We start from the raw sequence: 17,046 nt of genomic DNA on the forward strand, positions 1-17,046 counted from the left end.
AAGCTTGTGTGTAAAAGGTGCAGAGGGCTTCCCCTCGCTATCAAAGTGGTTGGCAGGGCAATGGCCGGGAGTACTCATCCACAACAGTGAGAATGGGCTGTCCAAAGGCTGCCAAACGTGGACAGTGTGTACAATTCTGTTAGGTTGAGTTATGATGCACTCGGCTATGAGGATGCTGACCTGCAATTGTGCTTTTTATGTGTAGCTGCAAACATCTTGGAAGACGCAGTCGTTCATGTCCAGTTGGCGATTTAGGTATGGATAGGGGAAGGCTTAATTGCCAAGAAGACGTTGGAACATGAGCATCGACCCGCTTATGATCCATTCGAGCTGGGAAGATATTATCTCAACATTTTAGCAGATCGTTGTTTGATCGAGCCAATGATGAGAGACTTTGATGGGAAAGTACTCTGTTTCAGGGTGCATGACTCCCTGCGTGATATGGCAATCCGAATCGCAGAGGAGGAAGAAAATTTCTACTGCCGTGTGGGTAATGGTTTGACAGCTGTGAATGAAAATGAGTGTTTGGGCCGCATTCGGATTTTTTTGAGTGAGAACAGATTGACTTCTTTCCCCTAATCACATTGTCTACACAGATATGCTCATTGCTTCTCAGTGGAAATCCATATTTAACAAAGATCCCAACAAGGGTGATCAGGAGTATGATCTCCCTTAAGGTGTTCTCTTTAAGTGGGACGTCATTGAAATCATTGCCAAAGAGTATTGGGTGTTTGGAGCAGCTAATATATTTGGGTTTAAGACACATGCCCATCAATACGTTACCTGCATCTTTTACCAGTCTTGTAAATCTAGAGATCCTTGATCTTTCCTATTCTGCCATCCAAGAATTACCGTCCGCCATCCATATGCTGTGATCTTTAAGGAAATTAATCTTGGAGGGATGTAGAGATCTGCAATTTCTACCTCCCTGTATCTCAGGGCTTACCTCTTTGGAGCATTTGGAAACTTATGGTTGCAAGGCTTTTTGGAAGAAAGATAAGGATACCAGATGGAAAAAAAACAGCTTCTATCAACAAATTGGCAAGTTTAACACAACTTAAAACATTACAACTACAAAATAATGAGGAAATTATTAGTGATGGCACACTGGGAAAGATGACTCAAATGAACTCCCTCACATTGTCACTCATAAAGCTGGAAATTCTACCCAATGATATAAGAAACATGTCAAAATTGAGAAGACTGGTATTATTAGAATACTTTCACTTGGTTAAAATGGATTATAATTTTTATGACTTTCAATATTTGGGCTATCTTAAATTTGTTGGTTGTCATTTCTTGGAAGAACTTCCACATCTACATAAACTCAAGGGTTTGAGGCAATTGGAGATCATTGAATGTCCTAGAATAAGTTTGTTTCCAACAAAATTTGGTCGCAAAGGAGCATTTCCTCTTCTGGAAACATTTTCTCTTGCTTGGCTACCTACATTAAAGGAGTTGCCTGTAATAGAGAAAGGTGCAATGGCTTCACTTAAAATATTTACTATAATGGCATGTACAACATTAAATATATTACCAGAGAGTTATATGGATCTGAAGACACTTCAGAAAGTAAGAATTTTTGGTTGTCCAATAAGAAATATAGGAACTAGAGAGAACACTAATGTAGAAGTGATGGCAATGTCTATGGTAGACATGGCAGAAATTACAAAGAGATATTCCCAATTGTGGGATAAAAGGGAAAGTTGGTTGTATGGTGAATTTTGGTGCAATGAGCTCTTCTTCTTCAAGTACTTCCCATGGCCTTGTTGTTCCAACAGGCTTTGCAAAGATGAAATTCTTCTTCAAGTACTTCCCATGGCCCTGTTGTTCCAACAGGCTCTGCAAAGATGAAATTGATCGAAGAGCCCCTTATAGTGGGACAGGATAAAGCATTTTCGATTCTCGAAAAGTTCCGGAAAAACTCTTCTTTTGAAGACGCTCTTCAATAGCCAAAAGGTACGCAGTAATTCTAAGGATGGTTTATTACTTTGGCTCACTCTTTCCCAAAGTCCCTCTTTTAAAAGTCTTAGAAATGCACTCCTTACCCAAATAGCCACACAAAAAAAGGTAAATTTGGGCGAAAATATGAACGAAGAAGAGGTAAAGCAATGGTTGAATCAGACAGTGCACCAGAGCACCGGGCTTATTCTGTTCTTAGATGATGTATGGGGATGGAATGTTGCAGAATTGTTAGAGGAATTAGGTGTACTGTGCCCTGTAAGGAACCACTCCACCTCCAAAGTCATTGTCAGTTCCAGGGATCGCGTTGCACTCTTAAAAACAGGTGTCGCAGATAAATACACAATAACAATGGAGGATTTGTCGGAAGATGAGAGTTGGATGTTGTTTGCTTGTCACACTTTTCCATATAATAATGGAAATCTGCCAGCAAACATAGAAGAGGGAAAAGCCAAGCTTGTGTGTAAAAGGTGCAGAGGGCTTCCCCTCGCTATCAAAGTGGTTGGCAGGGCAATGGCCGGAAGTACTCATCCACAACAGTGGGAATGGGTTGTCCAAAGGCTGCCAAACGTGGACACTGTATACAATTGTGTTAGGTTGAGTTATGATGCACTCGGCTATGAGGATGCTGACCTGCAATTGTGCTTTTTATATGGAAATCTGCCAGCAAACATAGAAGAGGGAAAAGCCAAGCTTGTGTGTAAAAGGTGCAGAGGGCTTCCCCTCGCTATCAAAGTGGTTGGCAGGGCAATGGCCAGGAGTACTCATCCACAACAGTGGGAATGGGCTGTCCAAAGGCTGCCAAACGTGGACAGTGTGTACAATTCTGTTAGGTTGAGTTATGATGCACTCGGCTATGAGGATGCTGACCTGCAATTGTGTTTTTTATGTGTAGCTGCAAACATCTTGGAAGACGCAGTCGTTCATGTCCAATTGGTGATTCAGGTATGGATAGGGGAAGGCTTACTTGACAAGAAGACGTTGGAACATGAGCATCGACCCGCTTATGATCCATTCAAGCTGGGAAGATATTATCTCAACATTTTAGCATATCGTTGTTTGATCGAGCCAATGATGAGAGACTTTTATGGGCAAGTACTCTGTTTGAGGGTGCATGACTCCCTGCGTGATATGGCAATCCGAATCGCAGAGGAGGAAGAAAATTTCTACTGCCGTGTGGGTAAGGGTTTGACAGCTGTGAATGAAAATGAGTGTTTGGGCCGCATTTGGCTTAATCACATCGTCTACACAAATATGCTCATTGCTTCTCAGTGGAAATCCATATTTAACAAAGATCCCAACAAGGGTGTCAGGAGTATGATATCCCTTAAGGCGTTCTCTTTAAGTGGAACGTCATTGAAATCATTGCCAAAGAGTTTTGGGTGTTTGGAGCAGCTAATATATTTGGGTTTAAGACACATACCCATCAATAGGTTTTACCTGCATCTTTTACCAGTCTTGTAAATCTGGAGATCCTTGATCTTTCCTATTCTGCCATCCAAGAATTACCGTCCGCCATCCATATGCTGAGATCTTTAAGGAAATTAAGCTTGGAGGGATGTAGAGATCTGCAATTTCTACCTCCCAGTATCTCAGGGCTTACCTCTTTGGAGCATTTGGAAACTTACGGTTGCAAGGTTCTTTGGAAGAAAGATAAGGATACCAGATGGAAAAAAAACAGCTTCTATCAACAATTTGGCAAGTTTAACACAACTTAAAACATTACAACTACAAAAAAATGGGGAAATTATTAGTGAGGGCACACTGGGAAAGATGACTCAAATGAACTCCCTCACATTGAAGCTGGAAATTCTACCCAACGATATAAGAAACATGTCAAAATTGAGAAGACTGGTATTATTAGAATACTTTCACTTGGTTAAAATGGATTATAATTTTTATGACTTTCAATATTTGGGCTATCTTAAATTTGTTGGTTGTCATTTCTTGGAAGAACTTCCACATCTACATAAACTCAAGGGTTTGAGGCAATTGGAGATCATTGAATGTCCTAGAGTAAGTAAGTTTCCAACAGAATTTGGTCACAAAGGAGCATTTCCTCTTCTGGAAACATTTTCTCTTGCTTGGCTACCTACATTAAAGGAGTTGCCTGTAATAGAGAAAGGTGCAATGGCTTCACTTAAAATATTTACTATAATGGCATGTACAACATTAAATATATTACCAGAGAGTTATATGGATCTGAAGACACTTCAGAAAGTAAGAATTTTTGGTTGTCCAATAAGAAATATAGGAACTAGAGAGAACACTAATGTAGAAGTGATGGCAATGTCTATGGTAGACATGGAAGAAATTACAAAGAGGTATTCCCAACTGTGGGATAAAAGGGAAAGTTGGTTGTATGGTGAATTTTGGTGCAATGAGCTCTTCTTATTCAGAAAGCTTAATACCATTATATGATTTATGATTTATGTTTTGGCCATTATCTTTATTTATTATCAAATTTTAGACAAAAATGTTTGACATTATAGAAATGAGCTTGATAAATAGTTCATAATTCTTTATAATTCTTTAGATTTTTATGACAATTTCAATTTATTTTTTTTTATCTCGAACTTTAAAAAAAACAATTTCAATTTCTTAATCTCTAACTTTAAAAAAAAACAAGAAGACGGAAATTCACTTGTACATGGCTATGAAAAAGGATGAGAAATAGCGGAGAAAAAGAGTGAATCTAGGGAAAAAGAAAAAAAACAGAGGGGTCCATCTCAACAGCTTTTAAAATGACACTCCCTTGCAAGAAATAAATGTTTATTTGCAATGTCATAATGTATTAATCTTGTTATAGAAAAATATTCAATTGAATGACCAACCTCAAGGCCTTGGCCCAGTGAAATGGTATTCACGTCTCCATAGAGTAGAGAAGCTTCACATAGTTTTATCTCTTTGTGCAACTCTTTCAGATGCCCCCACTTCGGTTTCCTTATATTTCCTATAAGGATTACACAGTACCACGATTATATAGAGGTATATATTTTATTTGTTTTTAGTTTGGAGAATGATTTTTATAGATTATTTTTACCTAAGATACAAGGCTGTGAGGGGCACATCTACAGTAAAAGTCACTCAGAATTTACACTCAGCATCATCTAACTTAATAGAAGACCAATCACTTTACTACTTGGGCTAGAGCACAATCCGGTAGGCACAGAGTACAACAAATTAAGCAAATATGGAACAGAGTACCAAAATTTCCAAATATGGACTCACAATGGTTCCTAGCTTTTCTCATTGTGAAAGGATAATTGAACCAGACTAAATTTTCAGTGCTATACAATCATGGTGCATATAATCCCCCACCTTACCCCCGCCCCAAAAAAACAGCACTCACACAGTTTCAGTGCAGACATCCAAGCCTTTTTAAGTGAAAGCTTATGCAAGAATCTCTCATCAAATTTACAATACTTTGGATGACTATTTGAATTTGAAATCTGCTATACTTCAGATTGTAGCAGAGGCTTCTCATAGAAAACTATACCGTCCACGCCCAATTGGATGCATCAACGAAAAACACATTCACTAATGTCCTCATAGATGAAATCACACATTCCTGTGGACGTTGCTGAGAAAGGAAACACATACATCAGAATTCTTTGTAGAATATACTGTTGCCTGCATATTCAACATAAGTTTGATGCCTACAGTCAGTGATTAGTTTCCATCTCAACAACTTTTAAAACGACACTCCCTTGCAAAAAATAAACGTTTATTTGCAATGTAATAATATAACAAATATTTAGATTTCAGTCACTTTCCTGAATATAATTGATTGGCAACTTGTGATAAGGAATCACCAACTTACTAATAACTACATGTGAATTATGTCATTGGAACTTACTTTTGAATGTAGGGAGATGCTAGTCATTACTTGAAGAAGAAGTAGTGTCCATGTGATGAAAAATATGTTCAGGACGCATGATGCTTTTGGAGCATACCAAATGTACATCAGTATGATTCCAGCCAGGGAAGCAGCATAGGCCATCGTTGACATTGTAATCACTAGGATCCGACTCTGTGAAATTAAATTTTCTTTGTTCATCAGTTTTATGCCATATACGAAAACTGGGCGATAAAATAAATGTCATGATAAGGAGAAAATGGATCTCAATTAAAGAACAAAAAACTCTTAGATTAATAGCTTTTAAACAGGGGAGGTGGAAATTTGAATATGTTTTTGGATGCATTATAATCGATGTTTCCATGAGTTATAAAATTCAGATTTAGTACATTGGCATGTCAATTCAATATATAGAGTTGTGTTGAGCTGTGGAACAGATAAGGCAAGTTCTGTATTTTTAAGTTGGGATTTCAAGTAACAAAGTAAACGCCCATCTTCTGCATTACTCAAATTTTCTTCACTTTCTTCACTTACTAAGGATGCTTCTCGTATTCGTCGATATGGTCATGAGGCAAATATGTGTGTATATCTGTAGATAGACAGGGCTTTATTTTTCTAATCCTACTTAAATGTTCTTGATTCTGTTATCTCCTGATTTTTGACAAGATCCAAGAAAGCAAACTCTAAACCAAATTTACATATTGGAACTAAATGATAAATGGCCAAATGAATCTCAATTTAGGTATTAATAGCCATATGCCTTATCTGCATCTCGACTATTTCTATGTTTTTGAATTTCCTTATAGGTTATTTTACCCATTAACATAATTAATACCAGTTCGTCATCCAGTAATTTTCCTTTTCTTTCCACTCTGTAAAAGGAATTTTTTGTCCAATCTAGGGATGGCTTCAGCTGGATGAAACTGATGGTAAAAAAGTCTCCCAAATTCAAACTTCATCGTTCAACATTTTTCTCCAATACCCAATATAATAATTCCCCCAGGTGATGAAATTGATCACACTGAAAAGTTGTATGATGAGAAATATCCTACCAAAAAAAAGAGAAATTTTGGCCCTGGTTAGTATTCCTTAACAAGCAATTAATTTTAGCCTATAAGATAGAAAACATAATATCCATTTAGTGATTGATCAAACTATATCACCCAAATGTAACCAATGTAATCTTGAATTTACCATGGACAAATAGCAAAGCATATAGATATTCTCTTTTGGAAGACAAAGATTATCTAGTCGTAGTATTTAGGTTAAAATTGCAAAAGACATTTTGATGACGTAGGTGATTGCTGTACGGGGGATTTGTTAGATATCATTGAACTAGTGAAACATTGCGTGAAAATATCACCAACCCCCACCCCTGGATTTGTCATCAACAGTTTTCTACAAATCAGCAAATGTAAAATTGATTCTCCAGAAGTTAATTTATCCGAGGAGATTGTTTGTGTCCAAAAAAAAAACGTGAAATGTAAAATTGATTCTCCAGAAGTTAATTTATCCAATCAGATTGTTTGCGTACTTAAAAGGCACATTGTATCCAAAAAAACGTGAAAGAAGAGAAGCATACCCGGCACCAAATCTAGCAACTTCACCTGCATCAATAGTTACAAAGACGTTAGTTTATGATACGCATTTTATGAAGTCCATGTTTGGGCAATTTTGATGTCTAATTGCAATTTGCCACAAAGTCATGAAACCTGTCTAATTTAAGCAGAAACAGAGTAAAAATTGGTAATTTGAACCAAATTTGGTATTGAAATAGATTGCTGAGAATCATTTTAAGTAAACTCACCATAGAATTGAATAAAAGCAGATGGAATAAAAAAGGGGATCACCATCAGAGCAATCCACATAAGGCTCTTCAAGGGCCACCATCCTGAATGCCATGAGTCATGACATTCATGCAACTTCGTAGTTCCAACTGTTGTAAGAAACATAGCGAAATAAAATATCTGAGGTGATGTTAAGGTAAACAGTTCAGACTCCAGAGGCCTATCGCTATGGTCCAATACTGTTGGGGAAAATAACGTGCTTGACATCGCACGAAGTGCCCGAGACGCATGTGCCACTTATAGTCAAATGGCATCGATACGCGGATATGATTTTATGTAAGTTATGTTGCCGTGGTCATGCATTTGAAAATTGCCAAGGCCACTTGCATGTTAAAGCCCCCAGAAATAATCTGGTTTGTAACCAATGGGTGGTTAGTTCTGCGTGAAAATTCAGACCTTGACACTGATCCGGATTTACCTTCTGTGAAAGACATGATGCCACTTCAAACTTAAAAAGCTCATGACAAGAAATTAGAATCCGGTATCCAACGTGTTTAAAAGCCAAACAACTTGTAAGGCATATAAATTTTGAAATTGGATACAAAGCAGCCCAGGCTTACTCGAAGCACACCTTCTGTACCCAACCAGTCATGACCTCCTTGACAGCCTTTCAAATCTGTAAAAACGAAGATCTCAAATTCATATATATATAACGAAGAAAACGGCATACAATGTAAATTAGGTTCATTTTCCAAAGCCAATTAGGTTCACACAAATGTTGTTTCCTTCACCTAAATGTCATTTCATATCAAACAGTCAGACGCATGTTAATTCCTGAAACTCCAAGTATTGATAACAAAATAGACTCAAAAGCAAGCGTAAAACCAGGGATCTGAGTCAGATCGAGGATGTCTTTGGATGTAACAAAGCGTTTACTGGCCAACACAAAGGCCATGGACGATAGTTAAATACATCAAAGTGTAGATTGATTGGACATCCAAAGCGTTTACTGGCCAACACAAAGGCCATGGACGATAGTTAAATACATCAAAGTGTAGATTTATTGGTCTATCTCATATCTGCAGGTTAGAATTCAGGGATATTTTAGAAATTTACCATTTAAATAAAAATAAAAATATTATAAATTCAAATTAGGTTATAATGATATTTCTCAAAATTCAAATAATTCAGTTGGAATACTTCTAAATTTCAAAATATTTTCAAAATTTACAATGGAGTTAAATTCAGGTTAAATAGACTTAAACCTTTACATGTATCTTGATTAAATTGAGAATATCAGCTGTACCATCTTGGAATTTTGCAGATGTCAAAGATGAGCGCTGCTTCTCTTTTCTTTGTTGTTGTGAGTGTTCTTCTGTGCAATATACTGCACAGATCGGAATCCAAATGTAATCCAAAGTCGACAGTAGATTTTAGCAGAAAGAATTTCCCCCCTGGATTTGTATTTGGCACGGCCTCCTCAGCATTCCAGGTTCAAAATTTTCATTGGAACTCTACCTTTTCGCCTTGTATGAATATTCTGATGCTGAGCCATTTATGCTAATGTGCCACTTTGCAGTACGAGGGTGCAGTAGAAGAAGATGGGAGAGGACCCAGTGTATGGGATACCTATTCTCATAAAATTGGTATTGGTTTCCAAGAGCAAGCTGTGATCTTAATCCCTTTTTTTGTGCAAACAGTATAAACCATTTAAAATCATGTGAACACCATTGCTTTTACAGGGAGTATACTGGATTCCAGCAATGCAGACATTGCAGTCGACCACTATCATCGTTACAGGGTCAAATTTCCAACCTCCCAATAAAACCCTGCTGTAAGAAGGAATGTGTGTAGGGTAATAATCATATTTGAATACGTTGTGCAGGAAGATATCGGGCTAATAGTGGATATGGGGATGGATGCTTACAGATTTTCGATCTCCTGGTCACGCATATTTCCCGGTAAGATAAATCTTCTTTGTGAATGTCTCTCCAGACTTGATCAAGACTTCCCCCGGCTGCAACGCTCACCTGGCGCTGCATGGCACAAGGTGGGGAGCTGAGAAGGCCGTCCTCCATGTTACTATTTCCTGCACTGCCATCGCCGTGAAGCTTCTCTACCCGCCTTTCCAGGGGTTGCAAGAACCTGAATTCAGAAGGAGCGAGCACTGCCTGGGACCCCATATGGCTGATTCACGAGGTACCGGTTTCGGTTTCATTACCGCCCAGGGGAGGTCATGGCATGTGTAAGCGACGTGGAAATAAGGAATGGTGGCCACAGGCTCTGCAGGATACAGAGCAGAAGGAGCGTCCATGTAACTGTATCAATCTTCGCGGAGTTAGTAACCACGTGGAGGTATGTATAGTTGCTGGTTAATCTGAGGGTAGAAGATGCTTCTATCGTCTAACATAGATAATCGATGGTCCATAATTGTCCACGGTAGCAGGTGGGGGTGTTGATTCCAGAGGGAACGCCTTACGGCGTAATAAAATGATTTTCTTATGATTTGTTTTATATAATTTTGTATATAGTTATTTTAATAATTATATTAAAATTATTTTTGTTGTATGGTTATAACCAAAATGATTTTTGTTGCTTGTGCAGGTTTAGGAGGTCAATGATGAACTGCCATGTGTTAATGGTTGATGGGTTGCCATGTGGCACACTATGGGCCCCGCTTTTTCCCTTGTCGTGTCAAACTTTGAAGAGTTCTATCTTTTGCATATGAGCTCAGTTTGAGAAACCGTTTGCACCTCTGCGATTAGGACGATGAGATCTACGATCTGGTCCTAGGTCAAAGTCATTCCGATGACTTTGATTTTCGAGCATTTATAAGCCCCCTTTGTCCTATGTGTGTCTCTAGAGATCCACCTGGATCAATCCTCCCCACTAAGGAGCTTTTGGTCCTCTAAAAGCATGAACAATAATCTACATCTCTATCTTTACCCTGTTTGCATCATAAGTGTTCTAAAAGGGTCTTACTTCCATCCCTTCACCTTTGTTCTTCGGAGCCTTAAGCGACGAACCAACACCTGCTACTTCTGCAACCTGTAGTACAATGTTTGCAACTGACATGCTTTGAATGACATGATCAAACTAAAGACCCAAATGTCCCATACTTGCCATGAGTTTATAACACATCCTCGGTGGTCAAGTTTACAATAAGATGGGCATAGTACTCCATATATGACAACAAGGCCAACATATCATTGTTGCTTCAAAAAGTGATGGAAAACACCTCATCACTGCAACACATGATTTACATACATAGGGCCAAACATTATTGTTTTGACAAGTGATTGGAACATAGCATCATTTCCAGAGTTTTAACATGCAACTCAAAATACGACTCAAAACATGACCAGACATCATTGTCGCTGACCAAGTGATGGAAACACATCATCACTTTTACAATTTAAAATGCAACAAATGATTTACAAAAGAATGACCATGAAACAACAACATGTCTAGAAACCATTTTTCACTTATCAATGTGAATGGGTCACCTCCTTGAGGTGGTTTTACTTGTCGAACAACTGCTTTTCCCAGTTCACGCACTGGCGTTTTGTTTTCAAGGCACTGCTCTGGATGGAGCCTCTAACAAGTGGCTCTTTGATGGCCATTTCTATCGCAATGGCTGCAGTGGGCTTTCTTCCTCCATATTTGCTTAACTTGTTTCTTTTCATGCTATTGAGAGGGTCTTTCGTGCCTCATGAATGCTTCCATTCTTTTCCAACACTTGGAAAAGGTATGGTTAGGTAAACCACAAAAGCACATGTTTTTCGATGCCTTTGTCTTTGTTCATTTTTAACAACATGATCATAATCAAAACGAACATTTCGAAGATCAAAAGTGATTATACCTTCCTTTGTTGTTTCTGATGTTAGCATGCTGATGAGAGCTTGCCTCAGCTCTCTCCCTGTGACGAAAACTGCCATGGGATAATGGGGATGCTTTCCCATCATTCTCTTTCCTCGACGATGTCTCAGACGACTCTGACACCTTTGAGCACTCTCTAACTTCTTTCTTGACATACCCAAGTCCTGCTTGATGGGGTAATTCCTCTATTTTGATGGGGTTAACAATGCCTTGGCCATTAATGCCCAAGCCTTTTCCTTCATATCCCATTCTCTTCAACAGTTTGGAGCCAATTACTGTGGTGTGATTTTCAAACACAACGAAATCATCATCAGGAAACATACATGAAGATGGAGAACTACTTTTTACCTCACATGAGTCATGCTGCAGCTTTTCCAAGGCCTCGTCCTTTGCTTGTAGCTGTTGTAGCAAACTTTGTTTTTCCTCTTTCTCATCATGTAGGCGCATCTTCAATTCATCGTTCTCTATTTGAAAATTATGTTTGTTTTGCTTCAATTCTTTCATGGCCTCTTCCGTGGCTTGCAACTGATGTTATAATCGCTCCTTTTCCTCTGTCTCTTTCTGTAGAGTTTCATACATGATTTCCACTCTCTTGGAAATGTTAAGCATGGTCTCGTCCATTGCTCTTTCATCCTCTGTCATTGTGCACGCTGCAATTCACATCAACGCAAAGACCTGCTCTGATACCACTTGATCCAGGTCCTGGTGTGATGAAGGACCTTTCCAAGACCTTTTAATTTCGTGATGTGTTAAAATTGCAATTAAAGGAATATTAATGAATACATCTGCATGCTGTAAAGAAGTGTAACATAACAATCATTAGAACATGAAAAAATAAGCCGTTGATAACGGAGTTTGTCCAGGAGGGACTACGTCTCCAGACCTCGGTGTCAAGATGGTGTAGGTCGCTGCATTATGTGTTGTCAAGAAAGATGATGTACACAGAGATGATGTCTCGATCATACAAGGAAGAATGCCCTCACACAGGAGTGGCTCTAAAAGAGATGTTTCACAGCTATAACTCTCAATCAAAAGACTCCTATCAGTATGACACAAAACAAGCATGGTGTGCATCCTGCCAACATGGCACAAAAGGGATGTCAAAGCAAAACACATGCATGACGACAACAAGAGTATCCTAACAACATACAACAAGGGATCTCAAAGCATAACATAAAGAGTTATGACAGAAAGTACATCACATAGAAAGATTCTGCATAACATAAAGCAAGGAATCATGACAAGATGAAGTAAAGAAGATCCTGCATCAATCATCAATCATGGATCTATACAACATAATGCAGAAATAAGAAGTACATGAATACATCATATACCTTATCACCAAGGGCCATCTGAAGTAAAGGCTGTCAAAGTGCTGAAGCTTGTTGAAGCACCAATCTCACAACATCGATCGCAAGAAGAAGACTGTTCGCACATGAAAATGGACATCTGCACTGGCACTTAGAAAAGTGACTGAAATAAAAAATGAGAGAAAGAAAAATCTGAATACACCATCAGATTTGTGGTGTTGAGTAGTGCTGAAATGACTGTCCAAAATCCGAATTCTGAGAATTTGAAAATTCAGAGCTCAAGGAATCTTTTAGATTCCCTCGGGATTCCTCAAATATTCTATTTCAGGGATGAGTTGAAAATCCGCTGCTCAGATGTCAAATATGATTTCACCATTACGATCCATGCGGAAAACCATGAAAAACAAGTATAAACTTGACTATATTCTGACAAAGTGAAATTTTACCTCCTTGGGAAAATTTCATGGCTCATGGGTCTGCTCCCTGTGTTTCGTTGAAATCATGGTTCCACGTGCAATCTGGAAATGACTGAAAGATGCAGAACTCATATTGAAAAATGGATAGCGCCATCGTGTTCATAGCGACGAGAGGTGTAAAATCCATATAAAATTTGTAAATTTCGGAAAAGTTGAAAATTTTGCCCTCGTGCAAAACTCATAATTCCTACATTAAAAATTTATTAAACCGTCTTTCCCTTCTCCTTTTTTTCTGAAAAGAAATGAGTTCCTAAACAAAAACGTCGGCGTAGTTTTCAATAAGCCCAATTGGGGGATTGGTACAACCATTGTTTATTATTGAAAGGGTCGAGTTGTCAAATCTCACCTCCACCCATTTCATAACCATTTTAATGTCATGGGGAGCGGCTCATTTTACGATTGGCATATTTTAAGAGTGCCATCGGTTTAAATGAAGCGTGGGGTGGTTGGGTCCGCGCCCCAAGGGCCGGCCCACCATCCGTTGACTTATACGTGACTGCTTGAAGTTTGTTTATTAACCAAATGTATATTTTAACCATATTTCATATATGGTTTCACCATAACCAATTTTACATTAACCCTTTTGACTTTTAGTTAATATAAAATGATTTTCTTATGCTTTGTTTTACATAATTTTGTATATAGTTATTTTAATAACTATATTAAAATTATTTTTGTTGTATGATTATAGCTAAGATGATTTTTGTTGCTTGTGCAGGTTTAGGAGGCCAATGATGAACTGCCATGTGTCAATCGCTGATGGGCTGCCATGTGGGTCCCACTTGCTTATTGGGATGCCATGTGGTACACTGTGGGCCTCGCTTTTTCCCTTGTCATGTCAAACTTTGAAGAGTTCTATCTTTTGCATACAAGCTCGGTTTGACGAACCGTTCACACCTCTGCAATCAGGATGACGAGATCTACGATATGGTCCTAGGTCGAAGTCATTCCGATGACTTTGATTTTTGAGCATTTATAAGCCCCCTTTGTCTTGTGTGTGTCTTTGGAGATCCACCTGGATCAATCCTCCTCACTTAGGAGTTTTTGGTCCTCCAAAAGCATGAACAATAATCTGCATCTCTATCTGTACCCTGTCTGCATCACAAGTGTTCTGAAAAGGTCTTGCTTCCATCTCCTTCACCTTTGTTCTTCAGAGCCTTAAGCAACGAACCAACACCTATTACTTCTGCGACCTGTAGTACAATGTTTGTAACTGACATGCTTTGAATGACATGACCAAACTAAAGACCCAAATGTCTCATACTTGCCATGAGTTTATAACACATCCTTGGTGGTCAGGTTTACAATAAGATGGACATAGTACTCCATATATGACAACAAGGCCAACATATCATTGTTGCTTCAAAAAGTGATGGAAAACACCTCATCACTGCAACACATGATTTACATACATAGGGCCAGACATTATTTTTTTGACAAGTGATTGGAACATAGCATCACTTCCAGAGTTTTAACATGCAACTCAAAATACGACTCAAAACATGACCAGACATCATTGTCGCTGACCAAGTGATGGAAACACATCATCACTTTTACACTTTAAAATACAACAAATGATTTACAAAAGAATGACCATGAAACGACAACATGTCTAGAAACCATTTTTCACTTATCAATGTGAATGGGTCACCTCCTTGAGGTGGTTTTGCTTGTCGAACAACTGCTCTTCCCGATTCACACACCGACATTTTGTTTTCAAGGCGTTGCTCTGGATCGAGCCTCCAACAAGTGGCTCTTTGATGGCCATTTCTATCGTAATGGCTGCAGTAGGCTTTCTTCCTCCATATATGCTTAACTTGTTTCTTTTCATGCTATTGAGAGGGTCTTTCGTGCCTCATGAGTGCTTCCATTCTTTTCCAACACTTGGAAAAGGTATGGTTAGGTAAACCACAAAAAGTACATGTTTTTCGATGCCTTTGTCTTCGTTCATTTTTAACAACATGATCATAATCAAAATGAACATTCGAAGATCGAAAGTGATTATACCTTCCTTTGCTGTTTCTGATGTCAGCATGCCGATGAGAGCTTGCCTCAGCTCTCTCCCTGTGACGGAAACTGCCATGGGATGATGGGGATGCTTTCCCATCATTCTCTTTCCTCGACGATGTCTCGGACGACTCTGACACCTTTGAGCACTCTCCAACTTCTTTCCTGACATACCCAAGTCCTGCTTGACGGGGTAATTCCTCTACTTTGATGGGGTTAACAATGCCTTGGCCATTAACGCCCAAGCCTTTTCCTTCATATCCCATTCTCTTCCACAGTTTGGAGCCAATTCCTGTAGTGTGATTTTCAAACACAGCGAAATCATCATCAGGGAACATACATGAAGATGGAGAACTACTTTTTACCTCATATGACTCGCGCTGCAACTTTTCCAAGGCCTCATCCTTTGCTTGTAGCTATCGTAGCAAACTTTGTTTTTCCTCTTTCTCTTCATGTAGGCACATCTTCAATTCATCATTCTCTGTTTGAAGATTATGTTTATTTTGCTTCAGTTCTTTCATGGCCTCTTCCATGGCTTGCAACTGACGCTGTAATCGCTCATTTTCCTCTGTCTCTTTCTGTAGAGTTTCATACATGATTTCCACTATCTTGGAAATGTCAAGCATGGTCTCGTACATTGCTCTTTCATCCTCTGTCATTGTGCACGCTACAATTCACATCAACGCAAAGCCCTGCTTTGATACCACTTGATCCAGGTCGGGGTGTGAAGAAGGACCTTTCCAAAACCTTTTACTTTCGTGATGTGTTAAAATTGCAATTAAATGAACATTAATGAATACATCTGCATGTTGTAAAGAAGAGTAACATAACAATCATCAGCACATGAAAACAGAAGCCGTTAATAACGGAGTTCGTCTAGGAGGGACTACGTCTCCGGGCCCCAGTGTCAAGATGGTATAGGCCGCTGCATTATGTGTTGTCAAGAGAGATGATGTACACAGAGATGATGTGTCGATCATAAAAGAAAGAATTCCCTCACGCAGGAGTGGCTCTAAAAGCGATGTTCCACAGCTAGAACTCTAAATCAAAAGACTCCTATCAGTATGACACAAAACAAGCATGGTGCGCATCCCGCCAACATGGCACAAAAGGGATGTCAAAGCAAAACACATGCATGACGACAACAAGAGTATCCCAACAACATACAACAAGGGATCTCAAAGCATAACATAAAGAGTTATGACAGAAAGTACATCACCTAGAAAGATTCTGCATAACATAAAGCAAGGAATCATGACAACATGAAGTAAACAAGATCCTGCATCAATCATCAATCATGGATCTATACAACATAATGCAGAAATAAGAAGTACATGAATACAACATATACCTCATCACCAAGGGCCATCTGAAGTAACGGCTATCAAAGTGCTGAAGCTGAAGCACCAATCTCACAACATCGATCGCAAGAAGAAGATTGTTCACACATGAAAATGGACATCTGCATTGGCACTTAGAAAAATTACTGAAATAAGAAATAAAAGAAAGAAAAATCTGAATACACCATTAGATTTGTGGCGTCGAGTAGTGCTGAAACGACTATCCAAAATCCGAATTCTGAGCATTTGAAAATTCAGAGCTCAAGGAATCTTTTAGATTCCCTCGGGATTCCTCAAAGATTCTATTTCAGGGATGAGTTGAAAATCCATTGATCAGATGTCAAATCTGATTTCACCATTAGGATCCCTACGGAAAACCATGAAAAACAAGTATAACTTAATGATATTCTGACAAAGTGAAATTTT

Source organism: Pinus tabuliformis, chromosome 2_1 (assembly GCF_031772625.1).
Source record: "Pinus tabuliformis cultivar Carrire ecotype Pingquan chromosome 2_1, CPIR1, whole genome shotgun sequence".
NCBI classification, from domain to species: domain Eukaryota; kingdom Viridiplantae; phylum Streptophyta; class Pinopsida; order Pinales; family Pinaceae; genus Pinus; species Pinus tabuliformis.